The 17,201-nt window shown below is 43.6% G+C and overlaps 1 long non-coding RNA gene across 1 annotated transcript; it reads left to right on the plus strand.

Annotated features, from left to right (window-relative positions):
- The first annotated feature begins 7,995 nt into the window (after positions 1-7,995).
- LOC112221478 lies at positions 7,996-9,774 on the plus strand. Its single transcript, XR_006079615.1, has 5 exons — positions 7,996-8,248; positions 8,374-8,562; positions 8,744-8,907; positions 8,988-9,195; positions 9,409-9,774. It is a non-coding gene; the product is annotated as an uncharacterized LOC112221478 (long non-coding RNA).
- Positions 9,775-17,201: the final 7,427 nt, after the last annotated feature.

Raw genomic sequence — 17,201 nt, forward strand, 5'->3', positions numbered from 1 at the left:
TAATAGGCTAATGACTTTACCCAAATCAAATCAAATTTTATTGGTCACATACACATGGTTAGCAGATGATAATGTTAGTGTAGCGAAATGCTTGTGCTTCTAGTTCCAACAGTGCAGCAATATCTAACAAGTAATTTAACAGTTCCACAACAACTACCTACCAACTACCTAATACACACAAATCTTAGTAAAGGAATGAAATAAGAAAATATACATATAAATATACTGATGAGCGACGAGCAGGCAAGATGCAATAGGTGTTAAAACATAAAGGAAATATATATGGGATGAGTAATGTAATGTAAACATTATTAAAGTGTCATTATTAAAGTGACTAGCGATCCATTTATTAAAGTGGCCAATGATTTCAAGCCTCTCTGCTTCAGTGGTGGCTGTTTATTAACAGTCTGATAGCCTTGAGATAGAAAATATGTTTCTGTCTCTCGTTCCCAGCTTTGATGTACCTGTACTGACCTCGCCTTCTGGATGGTAGCAGGGTGAACAGGCCGTGGCTCAGGTGGTTGTTGTCCTCGATGAACGTTTTGTCCTTCCTGTGACATCGGGTGCTGTAGGTATCCTGGAGGGCAGGGAGTTTACCCTCGGTGATGCGTTGTGCAGACGGCACCACCCTCTGGAGAGACCTGCGGTTGTAGGCGGTGTAGTTGCCGTTGTAGTTGCTGTACGAGGCGGTGATGTATCCCAACAGAATGCTCTCAATCGTGCATCTGTAAAAGTTTGTGAGGGTTTTAGGTGACAAGCAACATTTCTTCAGCCTCCTGAGGTTGAAGAGGCGCTGTTACGCCTTCTTCACCACACTGTCTGTGTGGGTTGACCATTTCAGTTTGTCTGTGATGTGTACGCAGAGGAACTTAAAACTTTCCACTTTCTCCACTGCTGTCCCACAGATGTGGATAGGGGAATGCTGAACTGCACCATCATCTCCTTTGTTTTGTTGACGTTGAGTGAGAGGTTGTTTTCCCGACACCACACTCTGAGTGCCCTCACCTCCTCCCTGTAGGCTGGTTCGTCATTGTTGGTGATCAAGCCTACTACTGTTGTGTGGTCTGCAAACTTGATGATTGAGTTGGATGCGTGCATGGCCACACAGTCATGTGCAGTGTGATGGCGATTGCATCGTCTGTGGACCTATTGGGGCGGTATGGTATGCAAATTTAAGTGGGTCTAGGATGACAGGTAAGGCGGAGGTGATATGATCCTTGACTAGTTTCTCAAATAACTTCATGATGACAGAAGTGAGTGCTACAGGGTGATAGTCATTAGGTCAGTTACCTTCGCTTTCTTGGGTACAGGAACCATGGTGGCCATCTTGAAGCATGTGGGGACAGCAGACTGGGATAGGGAGAGATTGAATATGTCCGTAAACACACCAGCCAGCTGGGTTGCGCATGTTCAGAGGACGCGGCTAGGGATACCATCTTGGCCAGCAGCCTGGCGAGGATTAACATGTTTAAATGTCTTACTCAAGTATTGCACAGAGAAGGAGAGCCCACAGTCCTTGATAGCGGGCCGCGTCAGTGGCACTGTATTATCCTCAAAGCAAAGAAGGTGTTTAGTTTTTCTGGAAGCAAGACATCGTTGTGACGTGGCTGGTTTTATTTTAATAGTCCATGATTGTCTGTAGACCCTGCCACATACGTCTCGTGTCTGAGCCGTTGAATTGCAACTCCACTTTGTCTCTATACCGACATTTTGATTGCCTTACGGAGGGAATAACTACACTGTTTATATTCAGCCATATTCCCAGTCACCTTTCCATGGTTAAATGCGATGGTTTGCACTTTCAGTTTTGCTCAAATGCCACCATCTATCCACGGTTTCTGGTTAGGGTAGGTTTAATAGTCACAGTGGGAACAACATCTCCTATGTACTTCCTTATAAACTCAATCACCGAATCATCGTATAAATCAATATTATTATCTGAGGCTACCCGGAACATGTCCCAGTCTGCGTGATCAAAACAATCTTGAATCATGGATTCCGATTGGGCAGACCAGCTTTGAATAGTTATTGTACATCCTGTTTGAGTTTCTGCCTATAGGACGGTAGGAGCAAGATGGCGTCATGGTCAGATTTGCCAGAAGGAGGGCGGGGGAGGGCCTTGTATGCATCGAGGAAGTTAGAGTAGCAGTGATCCAGTGTTTTTCCAGCGCAAGATACAATCAATATGCTGATAGACTTTAGGTAGCCTTGTTGTCAAATTTCCTTTGTTAAATACACAGCTAAATAAATGCAGCCTCAGGATATATGGTTTCCAGTTTGCATAGAGTCCAGTGAAGTTCCTTGAGGGCCGTCGTGGTATCTGTTTGAGGGGGGGTTTTACACAGCTGTGACAATAACTGACGCAAATTCTCTTGGGAGATAATATGTCGGCATTTGATTGTGAAGAATTCTAGGTCAGGTGAAAAAAGGACTTGAGGTCCTGTATGTTATTACAATTACGACATGAGTCGTTAATCATGAGGCACACACCCCCGCCCTTCTTCCCAGAGAGATGTTTATATCTGTCGGCACAACGCATAGAGAATCCCGGTGGCTGTACCGACTCAGACAACATATCCCGAGAGAGCCATGTTTCCGTGAAACAGAGTATGTAACAATCCCTGTTGTCTCTCTGGAAAGCAACCCTAGCCCTAATTTTGTCTACCTTGTTGTCTAGAGACTGGACATTGGTGAGTAATATACTTGTGTAACAGTATATGGGTTCGCGCCCATACCCGGGCGCGAACCAGGGACCCTCTGCACACATCAACAACAGTCGCCCACGAAGCATCGTTACCCATCGCTCCACAAAAGCCGCGGCCCTTGCAGAGCAAAGGGGAACTACTACTTCAAGGTCCCAGAGCAAGTGACGTCACCAATTGAAACGCTATTTAGCGCACACCACCGCTAACTAAGCTAGCGTTTCACATCCGTTACACTCACCCCCCTTTTGACCTCCTCCTTTTCCGCAGCAACCAGTGATCCGGGTCAACAGCATCAATGTAACAGTATAACTTTAGACCGTCCCCTCGCACATACCCGGGCGTGAACCAGGGACCCTCTTCACACATTAACAACAGTCACCCACGAAGCATCGTTACCCATCGCTCCACAAAAGCCGCGGCCCTTGCAGAGTAAGGGGAACCACTACTTCAAGGTCTCAGAGCAAGTGACGTCATGATTGAAACGCTATTTTGCGCACACCGCTAACTAGCTAGCCGTTTCACATCCGTTCACATCCATTTTTACAGCCCTGCTAACTACGTAAAGGTGATTTATTGTCGAGGAGTACTGACGTCAAACACGTTTTTGTATTTTCAGGTATTTTTAGGCTGGCTAGCTATAATTGCAATGCCACCTAGCCTTAGCCGCGCTAGCTTGTGATTAGCATGAAAACATTTACAAAACTCACATAAAGCTCATTTGACCTAAGACAACCCTGTAAAAAAACGTTGCTAATATCTACAACATACCAGCTGTCCAACAGCACAGATATTACCTTTGAATACCCTTTGGTATTCACATGTTTTATATTTCATCTCAGCCTATGATGCAGAAATGAACAACTTCTGACATAAACCAGGAACGTTAACGTTAGTACCATGGCACTGTTTGAACAGGAATCGCAGGTCTCTATTTTCACCAAACTGTCGTCTCACAGAATGGAAACCATGCAGAGGAGCCTTGACTGGGCTAGGGAGGCTGATCAATGTAGCCTTGACTGGGCTAGGGGAGGCTGATCAATGTAGCCTTGACTGGGCTAGGGAGGCTGATCAATGTAGCCTTGACTGGGCTAGGGGAGGCTGATCAATGTAGCCTTGACTGGGCTAGGGGGAGGCTGATCAATGTAGCCTTGACTGGGCTAGGGGAGGCTGATCAATGTAGCCTTGACTGGGCTAGGCTGATCAATGTAGCCTTGACTGGGCTAGGGGGAGGCTGATCAATGTTGCTTCAGCAGATGATCTAATTGATTAAGTATCTCAGTTCATTCAGGAGATTCGTTCCTCTGGCTGGCATGCACAACAAGGTAAGCAGCATTGTAGTGGGTTTGGTAACGACAAAATGTGGACCGGAGGCTGTTCGAGCCCAGTTAAGGACTCCGGGGTGCTGAGACGCAGAGTGAGGGAGAGCATGCTTCGCTTCAACCCGAGGTGGCTGTCCTCAGAGCCATGTTGCTAGCAAGCAACGGCCCAATATGTCAATCATGTGGATTATAATTGTTTTATTGTGTTTCTGCTACTTCTGTGATCGTTAAACAAACATGTTTATATTGAGGCAAAACCAGTTGGAACAAAGTATTTGTGCCTAAGTGTGAACAACAGGAGACTCTGTCCTCTTGACTCATTTAACTTGATTCATTAACATTGTTCCACATTTTGGATGTTAATGTAATATCTGGCCTGCTGCTTTGTTATATCCTGCAGGAGCCTGATGCAGCGTCTAAGTGGTAAAGGAGGATGGAGATGTTTGTACATTTAAAGTGTCTTCAGATTTTGTATTAACCAGTGCTGTGTTTTCTGATTTAGGTGGAGGATAGTCACACATGGTGGCATTGATGGGTACAGAGTTCTCGTTGTTTCTCAGTGCTTCCAGCAACAATCGCAGCAGTACTGTAATGGATTGCTTCATGAATGCTGTTTTCAGATATGGCGTTCCCTCTAGAGTTAGGACGGACCAGAGGAGAAAACAGCACTGTCTGCTTGTTGAATGTAATGTAAAAATAGAGCTACATGCATCCTTAAAAAGGTTGTCTTGACCTAGGCATGGATTACATTCTTTCGTCTTCTTGACCTACACATGGATTACATTCTTTCGTCTTCTTGACCTACACATGGATTACATTCTATAGTCTTCTTGACCTACACATGGATTACATTCTGTAGTCTTCTTGACCTAGGCATGGATTACATTCTATAGTCTTCTTGACCTAGGCATGGATTACATTCTATAGTCCTCTTGACCTACACATGGATTACATTCTATAGTCTTCTTGACCTACACATGGATTACATTCTATAGTCTTCTTGACCTACACATGGATTACATTCTATAGTCTTCTTGACCTAGGCATGGATTACATTCTATAGTCTTCTTGACCTAGGCATGGATTACATTCTATAGTCCTCTTGACCTACACATGGATTACATTCTATAGTCTTCTTGACCTACACATGGATTACATTCTATAGTATTCTTGACCTACACATGGATTACATTCTATAGTCTTCTTGACCTAGGCATGGATTACATTCTATAGTCTTCTTGACCTACACATGGATTACATTCTATAGTCTTCTTGACCTACACATGGATTACATTCTATAGTCTTCTTGACCTACACATGGATTACATTCTATAGTGAGTGATTTAAAAAAACATAAAAATATTTCATTCTATAGTGAGTGATTTAAAAAAAATAAAAAATATTTCTTTATTTAACCAGGTAGACCAGTTGAGAACAAGTTCTCATTTACAATTGCGACCTGGCCAAGATAAAGCAAAGCAGTTTGACACATACAACGACACAGAGTTACACATGGAATAAAACAAACATACAGTCAATAATACAGTATAAACAAGTCTATATACGAAGTGAGCAAATGAGGTGAGATAAGGGAGGTAAAGGCAAAAAAAGGCCATGGTGGCAAAGTAAATACAATATAGCAAGTAAAACACTGGAATGGTAGATTTGCAATGGAAGAATGTGCAAAGTAGAAATAAAAATAATGGGGCGCAAAGGAGCAAAATAAATTAATTAATTAAATACAGTAGGGAAAGAGGTAGTTGTTTGGGCTAAATTATAGGTGGGCTATGTACAGGTGCAGTAATCTGTGAGCTGCTCTGACAGTTGGTGCTTAAAGCTAGTGAGGGAGATAAGTGTTTCCAGTTTCAGAGATTTTTGTAGTTCGTTCCAGTCATTGGCAGCAGAGAACTGGAAGGAGAGGCGGCCAAAGAAAGAATTGGCTTTGGGGGTGACTAGAGAGATATACCTGCTGGAGCGTGTGCTACAGGTGGGAGATGCTATGGTGACCAGCGAGCTGAGATAAGGGGGGACTTTACCTAGCAGGGTCTTGTAGATGACAAAGAGCCAGTGGGTTTGGCGACGAGTTTGAAGCGAGGGCCAGCCAACGAGAGCGTACAGGTCGCAATGGTGGGTAGTATATGGGGCTTTGGTGACAAAACGGATTGCACTGTGATAGACTGCATTCAATTTGTTGAGTAGGGTATTGGAGGCTATTTTGTAAATGACATCGCCAAAGTCGAGGATTGGTAGGATGGTCAGTTTTACAAGGGTATGTTTGGCAGCATGAGTGAAGGATGCTTTGTTGCGAAATAGGAAGCCAATTCTAGATTTCACTTTGGATTGGAGATGTTTGATATGGGTCTGGAAGGAGAGTTTACAGTCTAACCAGACACCTAAGTATTTGTAGTTGTCCACGTATTCTAAGTCAGAGCCGTCCAGAGTAGTGAAGTTGGACAGGCGGGCAGGTGCAGGTAGCGATCGCTTGAAGAGCATGCATTTAGTTTTACTTGTATTTAAGAGCAATTGGAGGCCACGGAAGGAAAGTTGTATGGCATTGAAGCTTGCCTGGAGGGTTGTTAACACAGTGTCCAAAGAAGGGCCAGAAGTATACAGAATGGTGTCGTCTGCGTAGAGGTGGATAAGTCGACTCACCAGCAGCAAGAGAGACCTCATTGATGTATACAGAGAAGAGAGTCGGTCCAAGAATTAAACCCTGTGGCACCCCCATAGAAACTGCCAGAGGTCCAGACAGCAGACCCTCCGATTTGACACACTGAACTCTATCAGAGAAGTAGTTGGTGAACCAGGCGAGGCAATCATTTGAGAAACCAAGGCTGTCGAGTCTGCCGATGAGGATGTGGTGATTGACAGAGTCAAAAGCCTTGGCCAGATCAATGAATACGGCTGCACAGTAATGTTTCTTATCGATGGCGGTTAAGATGTCGTTTAGGACCTTGAGCGTGGCTGAGGTGCACCCATGACCAGCTCTGAAACCAGATTGCATAGCAGAGAAGGTATGGTGAGATTCGAAATGGTCGGTAATTTGTTTGTTGACTTGGCTTTCGAAGACCTTAGAAAGGCAGGGTAGGATAGATATAGGTCTGTAGCAGTGATGCATGAGGCTACATGAGGCTACATGTTTTCTTCTGTAAATCGTAAATCGTTTTCAGAAAGCAATCACATTATGTTTGACAGCTTTCTCCATGTTTTTGAAATGTATAAACCTTTAAATGACCTTTCACAGACTACTTCTACAAACGAGGCTACACTTGTGGCAGCACCTATTCCTGTGGCCCCCTTCTGCATCTTCTGCACCACTTCCTGTGGCCTCCCTCCACCTATACCACTTCCTGTGGCCTCCTTCCACCTATACCACTTCCTGTGGCCTCCCTCCACCTATACCACTTCCTGTGGCCTCCCTCCACCCTGTGGCCTCCCTACACCTATACCACTTCCTGTGGCCTCCCTCCACCTATACCACTTCCTGTGGCCTCCCTCCATCTATACCACTTCCTGTGGCCTCCCTCAACCACTTCCTGTGGCCTTCCCTATATACCACTTCCTGTGGCCTCCCACCTATACACCTATACCACTTCCTGTGGCCTCCCCACCTACACCTACACCTACACACTTCCTGTGGCCTCCCCCACTTCCTGTGGCCTTCCCTACACCTATACCACTTCCTGTGGCCTCCCCTACACCTATACCACTTCCTGTGGCCTCCCCTACACCTATACCACTTCCTGTGGCCTCCCCTCCACCTATACCACTTCCTGTGGCCTCCCCTCCACCATTCCCTGAGGCTTATATCGTCCACCTTCACCTCACTCTTCTGTTGATGTTGGTGATGACATGAGTAAGTCATCCCTGTAAATAATGAAATGTCTTGTTATTACAGATGAATTGTGGGAAGTATCTGAGCTTTGTTATTCTGAATGTCTCTTTTAGTGCTGACCTCCAAACACTGCTGAAGTTAACGAGATGCCAACCAAATGAACGTGATGAGGGACAACGTTTATGATTGTGCAATGAGAGGCTTTTCAGAGAGCCTGCTTTAATCCAGAGGTAAAAATAGACATGGTTTTTAGGGATGCTGACGGAAAAGGGGCAGCTGATGAGGGTGGTCCCTCAAGAGATTTCCCCGGCTGCTAATGAGTGCCATCCAGTCCTCTGCAATATTTGAGGGACCTGATTGGCAAAAATGCCTTTCTTGCAACTCTCGCGGTGAGTTACACTTTTACACCAACAATGACACATTTTGTTTATGGCAATATGTATGACTTGAGTAACACATTTGATTTTTGTATGTTAATGTGTCGTTTATTTACTGTTTGTCTTCTGTGTGACAGCGCTCTATGATGGCGTATACAAGCAGGTGGGCCACATGACTGCTGTCTGTCTGGTACATGGGGGTGTAGAGCCACTTTTTGTTAGAGAGGCAAGTGTGTGGTCTCTACAGGCAAGTGTGTGGCCTACATCCTCCTGTGCCAGAACTGAAAGAAATAGTAGAATATGACTTCAGAGGGAAGTTGGAGAAGGTAAGTGACTTGATACTGTGATGGATGTTATGCTACTGTTAATAATTACTGTTAAGTTTGAAAAACATTAGGATTGTAATTCATGAGAACATTTCCACATGGATCTGGTTTCCTTTGCTGGCAGTCAATCTTTAAGGGTAGTGATAATCCGTTTGTTTTGCTAATTTTCCCCCAAACACAGTTCAATAAACAATCTAAGATCCAGTTAGCACAAGCTGTTGACGAGGCACAGGAAGCGGTCATGTTGGGTCCAGTGCGATACATTCGTACATTGGAGAGGGATGCCCTGGTGGAGTCAGCCACTAAGTTCTACTTAGAAAGCAGGATACGGGATGCTCTTGAGCAGTGAGTTTCCATATATCTAAGGAATCTCAAGTTTAGTTCAATTCTTCAGGGCAAATTCATTGACTTTTTTTACTTTATAGATTCAAAGAGGGTCTGGAGTGTCTAGGTCTCCTGCCTTACATGAATAGACACTCAAGCCTCTTCAGAGAGGTTTTCATCTACGCTGAGAAACCTCTTTTGGCCAGACATAGCAGAGCTCAAAGCAGAGCTCTCCCCACCTGGTACCAATCAAAGAGCAATAGAGAGAAGAGTCATGTTTCTGGAGGGACTGGCTGCTGGAGGTGGAAGGTTAGATGCAAAACCATGATCATCGAAGTAACATGGCCCACATCAGTAAAACATCACTTATTCACTCTCACAACTGTGGGACAGCATTTTGTCGCCTTATTCTTCCATGGGCCCCCCAAAAATGTAATAGATATATTAAATCCCAAACTACTTTCACTTAAGAGTATTGTGTTACTTATGAACTTTAATTTCTCCCCCTTCCCTTTTTTTCAGTGGGGAACTCATTCCCTTTAACCATGGAGAAGATTTTCATTTTCACTTTGGGGGCTTCAACATTCCTAGGCTGGGATTGCCAGTGGAACCACAGCTACAGTTCTCTCTGCTACCGCACGGCAAGCGGTACCGGAGCGCCAAGTCTAGGTCCAAGAGGCTTCTAAACAGATTCTACCCCCAAGTCATAAGACTCCTGAACATCTAATCAAATGACTACCCAGACTATTTGCTGCCACTCTCTCTATGCATAGTCACTTTAATATCTCTGCCTACATATATATATTAACTCGACTAACCAGTGTCCCCACACATTCTCTGTACCGGTACCCCCTGTATATAGTCTCCACATTGACTCTGTACCGTAACACCCTGTATATAGTCTCCACATTGACTCTGTACCGTAACACCCTGTATATAGCCTCCACATTGACTCTGTACCGGTACCCCCTGTATATAGCCTCCACATTGACTCTGTACCGGTACCCCTGTATATAGCCTCCACATTAACTCTGTACCGGTACCCCCTGTATATAACCTCCACATTGACTCTGTACCGGTACCCCCTGTATATAGTCTCCACATTGACTCTGTACTGGTACCCCCTGTATATAGTCTCCACATTGACCCTGTACCGTAATACCTTGTATATAGCCTCCACATTGACCCTGTACCGTAATACCCTGTATATAGTCTCCACATTGACTCTGTACCGGTACCCCCTGTATATAGCCTCCACATTGACCCTGTACCGTAATACCCCCTGTATATAGCCTTCACATTGACCCTGTACCGTAATACCCTGTATATAGTCTCCACATTGACTCTGTACCGTAATACCTTGTATATAGTCTCCATATTGACCCTGTACCGTAATACCCTGTATATAGTCTCCACATTGACTCTGTACCGTAATACCCTGTATATAGTCTCCACATTGACTCTGTACCGTAATACCCTGTATATAGCCTCCACATTGACTCTGTACCGTAATACCCTGTATATAGCCTCCACATTGACTCTGTACCGTAATACCCTGTATATAGCCTCCACATTGACTCTGTACCGTAATACCCTGTATATAGCCTCCACATTGACTCTGTACCGTAATACCCTGTATATAGCCTCCACATTGACTCTGTACCGTAATACCCTGTATATAGCCTCCACATTGACTCTGTACCGTAACACCTGTATATAGTGTTACGGATACAAGTATCCTGTCTGTGTATCCTGTGTGTGTGTGTTTTCTTTTCTCTCCTTCTCCCCTCACAGGTGAAAATCATCACTCCCCAATCAGTCACCAATCATCAATCAGAAGACACACCTCCTCCTGTTTCCTACCCAATCACCGTTCCTTTCCCTTGGTTTAAAACCCTGTCAGTTGTTTGCTGTGGAACTCAATCTCTCTGTAAATGCCATGTCTGTAGGTCTCTCTGGTTCACTCTCTTTATGTATTGAGCTAGCTTTTGTTTGAGCACCTCCATATCACTTTGTCATCACCTGTGAGTATTGTTTTGGTTATGGTGTTTGTTTGTTGCTGGTGGGAAAAGGGGAACCAAGACAAGTCGCCCATGGGCATACATTACCCGTAGGTAAACTTTGTTAAATACACTAGTTAGAACTGGGTGGACCACCCACTGTATTTTTGGTTAGTTAGTTAGCTGTTGTTAAAGTAGGCTAGTCTAGCTTAGGGGTGTTTTTGAATACTTATTGTTTCTTTCCTTGGGTCCAGCTCAGCCCCTTTTCCTGCTCCCCCATTACCGTGTGTTTATTAATACACCTTGAGTTACGGTAGATTTCAGTTGTCGTGGTTATTTCGTTCACACTTTTACTTTGTCACTATTATAAATTGCATGAGTTATGTTACGGGTCTCATTACCATCCCCCCTGGACTGTCGGGCCAAAAGGGATTCGTAACAGTCTCCACATTGACCCTGTACCGTAATACCCTGTATATAGCCTCCACATTGACCCTGTACCGTAATACCCTGTATATAGCCTCCACATTGACTCTGTACCGTAATACCCTGTATATAGCCTCCACATTGACTCTGTACCGTAATACCCTGTATATAGCCTCCACATTGACTCTGTACCGTAATACCCTGTATATAGCCTCCACATTGACCCTGTAATGTCTTGTTAGTAATCATTTCACTGTACCCTGTATATATTTAAATAATGACATTGACCCTGTACCGTAATACCCTGTATATAAATTCATTGCCTCCACATTGACCCTGTCAGCAAAATACCCTTAGTGTATAGCATTTCCACATTGACCCTGTACCGTAATACCCCTGTATATAGCCTCCACATTGACCCTGTACCGTAATACCCTGTATATAGCCTCCACATTGACTCTGTACCGTAATACCCTGTGTATATAATTGCCTCCACATTGACCCTGTACCGTAATACCCTGTATAAGATAGCCTCCACATTGACCCTGTACCGTAGGCATACCCTGTATATATAGCCGTCCACATTGACCCTGTACCGTAATACCCTGGTGTATATGATAGCCTCCACTTTGACCCTGATGAGGCAATAAGACACCCCCTGTATATAGCCTCCAGTTTGACCCTAAGACACCGTACATAGGTCTGGTATATGAGCCTCCACATTGACCCTGTACCGTGAAATAAGACACCTGTATATAGCCTCCGTGGTGCAGTTGACTGAGGCAATGACACTAGTTGGTACCCTGTATATGAGGCAATTGTTTCACTGATGCTCTTGAATCATTTACTTTTTTTTTTTTTCTAACTGCATTGTTGGTTAATGTCTTGTTAGTAATCATTTCACTGTAAGGTCTACCTACACCTGTTGATTTAAATAATGACTTTAAGGGGAATTATCCAAAAGGTTTGTTGCATGACCACCTCGTTCGTAATAAGTTCATTGATATTTATTAAAGGTTTCCGACAGGATTGTCCAATCAGCAAAATCAAGTTTTAGTGAAAGTTTTCAAACATTTATAACCAACCAGAATCAATCGGACACAGTAATACATCATGCAGCTTAATATTTAAATAAATGTCTGATTTCTTAGATTAAACTGAGCCTTATGCAAAGTAGTTATGTATGTCAAGGGACTAGGTTACAATATGTGCTTTGTTACCATAAATCTTACAGTAAATATGGACATTTAATTGCTGACATGTGTTACGGCAATAAGACACTAGTTGGTACATAGGTCGTGGTGCAGTTTGATGAGGCAATAAGACACTAGTTGGTACATAGGTCGTGGTGCAGTTTGATGAGGCAATAAGACACTAGTTGGTACATAGGTCGTGGTGCAGTTTGATGAGGCAATAAGACACTAGTTGGTACATAGGTCGTGGTGCAGTTTGATGAGGCAATAAGACACTAGTTGGTACATAGGTCGTGGTGCAGTTTGATGAGGCAATAAGACACTAGTTGGTACATAGGTCGTGGTGCAGTTTGATGAGGCAATAAGACACTAGTTGGTACATAGGTCGTGGTGCAGTTTGATGAGGCAATAAGACACTAGTTGGTACATAGGTCGTGGTGCAGTTTGATGAGGCAATAAGACACTAGTTGGTACATAGGTCGTGGTGCAGTTTGATGAGGCAATAAGACACTAGTTGGTACATAGGTCGTGGTGCAGTTTGATGAGGCAATAAGACACTAGTTGGTACACAGGTCGTGGTGCAGTTTGATGAGGCAATAAGACACTAGTTGGTACATAGGTCGTGGTGCAGTTTGATGAGGCAATAAGACACTAGTTGGTACATAGGTCGTGGTGCAGTTTGATGAGGCAATAAGACACTAGTTGGTACACAGGTCGTGGTGCAGTTTGATGAGGCAATAAGACACTAGTTGGTACACAGGTCGTGGTGCAGTTTGATGAGGCAATAAGACACTAGTTGGTACATAGGTCGTGGTGCAGTTTGATGAGGCAATAAGACACTAGTTGGTACATAGGTCGTGGTGCAGTTTGATGAGGCAATAAGACACTAGTTGGTACATAGGTCGTGGTGCAGTTTGATGAGGGTAGTTGAGAAGCACTGGTGGGACTTTGAGTGAAGTAACTGAGGGCAGAAAAGGATATCAGGGAACTTGAAGCTGCTGATCTTCTCCATGTTAATGTACAGTAGATGGGAGAATGGTCAGGTTTCACCATCTACTTTGTTTTGCTTACGCTGAGACTGTTGTCCTATCACCATTATGTCAGGTACCACAGCTCCTTCATGTACTCATGTGTACCATGGTCGAGTCCATTCTGGGGATACACATTCTTATTATAATGTAAAAAAATCCTACTTTATTATTACAGGGTTTTCACCCAGAGCCTTGAGTCTGCTAACCAGTTTGTGGGATGGAGTTGAAAGCAGAGCTATGATGGAAAATGCACTCTGACGCATGTAGAACTGTATAATTGACATTTATTGGGACAATAGGCAAACTGGAGTTGTACAAAGTGTAGCACACCATTGTTCCAGTTGTTTTAAATCGATATGGGCTGCAGTGGAGATGGTAAGAAACTTCCATATCATGGGGACCTAACGTCTAATGTCCTTTACACCTACAGACACTGCAGTCAAATGCCAGCCAGCGGCTCTCTGGCCTACGGTGGCTGAAGACGTTTTGTCAAACATTAACAATAGTGTCAGATTGAAGTGTCAGGAACAAATGTAAACAGAGCAGATTACTTTCATCTTTACACAGTTGAAACATTTCTAATTCTAGTCACTTTCAATTGATTCATTGACTCCAAGAACCATAGTTTGTAGTTCGTAACATTAACACAACTGACAGGTATTGCTTGACTGTAAACTGGGATACATGTTTTAATAACATTGGATATTTGATTGGGTTTAATGTTGCATACCTTGTCCTGTTGCCATGCCAACCAGGTGAGAATCACCAGGTAGGCCAGTTGAGAACAAGTTCTCATTTAGAACTGCGACCTGGCCAAGATAAAGCAAAGCAGTGTGACACAGACAACGACACAGTTACACATGGAGTAAATAATAAACAAGACAATAACAAACAATCAATGACAGTAGAAAAAAATAATCTATATACAGTGTGTGCAAAAGGCATGAGGAGGTAGGCAATAAATAGGCCATAGGAGTGAATAATTACAATTTAGCACATTAACACTGGAGTGATAAATGAGCAGAAGATGATGTGCAAGTAGAGATACTGAGTAAATAAAATCCCCCTCGTGGGGATGAGGTAGGTAGATTGGGTGGGCTATGTATAGCTGCAGCGATCGGTTAGCTGCTCAGATAGTTGGTGAGGGAAATAAGTCTAACTTCGGCGATTTTTGCAATTCGTCACAGGCAGCAGAGAACTGGAACGAAAGGCGGCCAAATGAGGTGTTGGGGATGATCAGTGAGATATACCTGCTGGAGCGCATAATACGGGTGGGTGTTATCGTGACCAGTGAGCTGAGATAAGGAGCTTTACCTAGCATGGACTTATAGATGACCTGGAGCCAGTGGGTCTGGCGACGAATATGTAGCGAGGGCCAGCCGACTAGAGCATACAGGTCGCAGTGGTATAAGGTGATTTGGTAACAAAACGGATGGCACTGTGATAGACTGCATCCAGTTTGCTGAGTAGAGTATTGGAAGCTATTTTGTAGATGACATCGCCGAAGTCAAGGATCAGTAGGATAGTCAGTTTTACTAGGGTAAGTTTGGCGGCGTGAGTGAAGGAGGCTTTGTTGCGAAATAGAAAGCAGACTCTAGATTTGATTTTGGATTGGAGATGTTTAATGAGTCTGGAAGGAGAGTTTACAGTCTAGCCAGACACCTAGGTACTTATAGATGTCCACATATTCAAGGTCGGAACCGTCCAGGGTGGTGATGCTAGTTGGCGTGAGGGTGCAGGCAGCGAACGGTTGAAAAACATGCATTTGGTTTTACTAGCGTTTAAGAGCAGTTGGAGGCCACGGAAGGAGTGTTGTACGGAATTGAAGCTCATCTGGAGGGTTGTTAACAGTGTCCAAAGAAGGGCCAGAAGTATACAGAATGGTGTCATCTGCGTAGAGGTGGATCAGAAAATCACCAGCAGCAAGAGCGACATCATTGATATATACAATTAACTGATACTGGATGAATCCGGTCTTCTCTGCTGCTTCATCAGCCTCCCCTTTACTCCAAGCTCCTCTTCATCCCTTCTGCAAGACACAATGTGGGAAAATAAAGCGGAAGGAATGGGAACCCTATTCCTTTGAAGCAGTATATGCCTGAAGTCATTTTAGCTTCGATTAAATATATTCAAAAGTGAACGTGCACATTAGTCTACTCTGTTTCGAAAGCTGACATGTTAAAAGGTTTTACAAGGTTGTCACTTGCCAAGTTTGCTTTGTGAGCTTTTCTGTGTCTTCATGCTAATCGCGAGCTAACGCGGCATTTAAATTATAGTCAGGCTGAAGAAGTTGCCTACCTCAAGTTGTTTTGCTTAAATACAAGGCTTTGGGCTAAAAACGTAACTAAAAAAAAACATGTCCTGCTTCAGTACCCATCTGATAAAGACAATAGTCCAAAAAGGGAGAACTTCCAGGATTTTGAGCATCTCCGTTGTCTAATCTATGTACGCCTGGCCCTGCAACAAACTTGCTAGTATGTAAGTTAATTTACCTCGATAGTGTTGCAGTGGCTGTTATAGTTGACATGTTTTTCAGCAGGGCTTTTAGTGAAACACAAGATGGTGCCGTTCACTGCGTCTAGCAGTATGACCAGGCAAAGTTTGAGGCTAACTATGGGATATAATATGGTCGGAGGCTACCGACGTTAGCTGAATTTAGCTAGCAAAATATCTGACTTAGCTTATGCTAAGCACTGCTGAACCTGGTGATATATTAATGTTAGCTACATTTTATAGCCAGTGGCGAGAAATGGATCCTTCTACTGTGAACTAGCTGATAAACTTTACGATTCAGTAACAACACATTTCAAAGACAAAACTGTTCCCTTGTAAAGGTTCAAACTCTGCTTGCAGTGGAAAAGGAAGTACCTTCAAACTGTGAAAGCTGGTTGAAAGGAGGGAAATTGGCTAGTAAAATGAGCATATTAAAGAACGAGTTAAGTTAGCGTGTGTAGGTGAATATTTATCAGCTGTAGGCGTTAACTTCACATGTGTAGGACCCCTTGCAGCCGTTTATTTAGCACGTTGAACCGCCTGCAAGCACATTTGACGCATATCGGCGTTAATTTAGCGCGTGCACCGGTTTACTTTACACACGTTGCATTAAAAAGATCGCCTTTTGACTACGTGCTTTAAGACCCAAACGGCGTTCCATACGCTCTTCACCTGCAGGTCATGTTCAATGCATGTACATAGCTTGCCCGCTGATCTATCCATTGGTGAAGTAATTTCATGTCAATCTAAATATAAAACAAAATAAACGATTTGAGGTTCAGAAAGGAACGATATAAACCGGTACTTTTTTTTGGTTCAATGGTCTTTGTAAATGTTTATTAGATGTTTTTCTCGTTTCGAAGCAAAGACGGATAGTTGCGACGTAACATGACGACGTGATCGATGACGTCCGAAGCTTATTTTGATCACGTGAACATTTTGTTGCAGAATGCCAGATCCTGCTGATTTTGGCCGTGATGCCAGTGTTTTCATTGATGCCAAGTTGTTTTCAAAACACCGAACCTCCCCTGGACACCTAATTTATGAATTAAATGTATTTTGTTTATAGCACCTGGTAGGACCTGGATTTGGGATCAGACCGCAAGATCGATTCCTGGCAATGGTTGATAAAATATTTCCTGTGAAACACCGTTTTCTCATCATTGTTCAAA

This window comes from Oncorhynchus tshawytscha, linkage group LG22 (assembly GCF_018296145.1).
Source record: "Oncorhynchus tshawytscha isolate Ot180627B linkage group LG22, Otsh_v2.0, whole genome shotgun sequence".
NCBI classification, from domain to species: Eukaryota; Metazoa; Chordata; class Actinopteri; order Salmoniformes; family Salmonidae; genus Oncorhynchus; species Oncorhynchus tshawytscha.